Source organism: Micromys minutus (assembly GCF_963924665.1).
Source record: "Micromys minutus genome assembly, chromosome: 13".
Lineage (NCBI taxonomy): Eukaryota > Metazoa > Chordata > Mammalia > Rodentia > Muridae > Micromys > Micromys minutus.
This window is the reverse complement of record NC_137982.1, coordinates 29,472,159-29,474,653: the sequence shown is the minus strand read 5'-3', so window position 1 is coordinate 29,474,653 and position 2,495 is coordinate 29,472,159.

Here is a 2,495-nt window from a genome sequence, read left to right as displayed (position 1 = left end):
AAGGTGTTACCTTCTTTTTCTAGTATAGTTTCTAGCCTCTTTATTCAAAATCAGGTGTCTATAGTTGTGGATTTATGTAAAGGCCTTTAATTTAATTCCAATAATCAAAGTGTGTATTTTTGTGCTAATATAAATTTGTTTTTATTAGTAAAGCTATGCAGTACACCTTGAAACTGAGAATTGTGATACCTCTAGCAATGACATTATTATTTATGATTATTTTTAGCTACCCATTTTGTTGCTGTTATACTGTTTTGGAATGACTGTTTGTGTGGGTGGGGTGTCCATATGCAGTTGAAAACTATTCTTTAAGATCTATGAAGTAGTTTGTTGGAATTTTGATGGGAATTGCATTAATTCTGTTTATTGATTTTGGTAGGATGACTTTCTTTACTCTTTTAATTTCCCTGATCCATAATCATGAAATAGTTTTCTATATTTTGATATTTCTTCATTTTCTTTCTTCAATTACTTGAAGTATGACTTTCTTGGTTTAAAAAAATAGAAAAATACTTTATACATTTTTTAAATGTGTTTGAAAGGTGTTTATATTTTTTCTTTCTTCTTCAAACCATATGTCAGCTATATATAGAGGGCTACGGAATTTTTTGAGTTAGTTTTTTATTCACTTTGCTGAATGTGTTTATTATCTGTAGGAGTTTTGTAGTAGAAATTACTGAGTTACTTACATATGTGATCATACCATCTATAAATAAATGTATTTTGAATTCTTTGTTTTCCAGAAGAATACATCTGTTAATGTCTATTTCTCACATCATTTAGCTAAGACTTCAAATATTATGAATAATAAGCACCGAGAGAGTAAACAACTTGTGTTGTTTTCGATATTATTGGATTTCCTTTGAATTTCTATCATTTTTACTTGATGTTGGCTGTGGGCTTTCTGTAAATTACCTTTATTATGTTAAGCATGTCTCTTGTATTCCTAATATTCATCATGAATAGGTATTGAATTTTGTCTATGGCATTTTCTGCATCTAGTAGGATGATAGCATGGATTTTTTTCTTTCAGTTTCTTTAGAGGTTTTATGATCTTCTGTACCCTAATGTTGGGTTTGATTCTATTTATTTGCAATGTCCTCTTGGAAGATATTTTTCACTGAGGAGCATATAGTATGGTCTAAACCTTCTCTGATTACAGTGGTTCTGCAGACTATTTTGCCAGGTATTAATACAGCTATACCAGCTTGCTTTCAAAATCAACTTTCTTGGAATATTCTTTTGTATTTCTAGTCTCTGAGGTCTATCCTTGATGTTGAGTTGTATTTATTGGATGTAATAGAAGAATTGATACTGGATTTAGATGCATTTTATTAGTCTGTGTCTTTTGTATTAGAGAATGGAAAACTTTCTTGTAGAGATACATTAATGAACAATAAGTTTTGAGTTGTGTCCTGTTACGTTGTTTTTGTTGATGATTTTGTTGTTGCTGTTTATGGTGGTGGTGATGATAGAGGCAGCAGTGGCCATAGTGTGTGTGTGTGTGTGTGTGTGTGTGTGTGTGTTTGTATGTGTGTGTGTGTGTGTGTGTGTATGTGTGTTTAAATTTTCTGTTGTGATATTATGTATTCCTCATGTTTTACTGTAAATTTGTAGATATATACTGCTTAAATTTTCTATCTGTCTGTAGGGCTAGATTTGTAGATATATACTGCTTAAATTTGGTTTTATCATGTAATGACTTAAGTTGTTGTATAAAGGCTTAGAAAGTTTTGATGGGTATAGTAGAATAGGCTAGCATTTGTGATCTCTTAGAGTCTGCAACACATTGCCTATGCTCTTCTGGCTTTTAGGTTCTTCCTTAGCAGTCAGGAATTATTCTAAAAGTTCTACCTTTATATGTTTCCCTTTCTGATTTTAATATTTTCTTTCTGTTTCATATGTTTAGTGTCTTGATTAAAATGTCAAAGAGATTTTATTTTTCTGATCCAATATATTTGGTACTTATATGCTTACCTTATTTAGGTTAGATTTTTTTCTGTTATATTATTTAAAATATTTTCTGGGGCCTATGAGCAGGAATTCTTCTCCGTCCTATAGTCCTACTATTTTTAGATTTAGTCTTTTCATAATGTCCCATATTTTCTAGTTTTATTAGATTTAATATTTTTGACCAATCTATCTATTTCTTCTATCATATTTTAAATGTGTGAGATTCTATTTTTTATTGTCTGTATGGTATTATTGCCTCTTTGTTTCTAATTTGAGTTCCTAAATTATTTATTTGAGATTAATTTCAGAGTTTAGTTTTATTTGTTCAATCTATTTCACAGTTTCTTTACTTTCCATCCACTCTTTTGTTTATAGTTTTATATATTTACTTCAAGGACTTATTTGTTTCCTCTTCAAAGATGTCAAACACTTATAAAGGCTGTTTTAAGTTTTTTTTTTTTTTTTTTTTTTTTTTTTGTTAGTTTGTGCTTTATTCATTGGAGTATTCAGGACATTCTAAGGTCAGATTGGTAGGCCCTAAT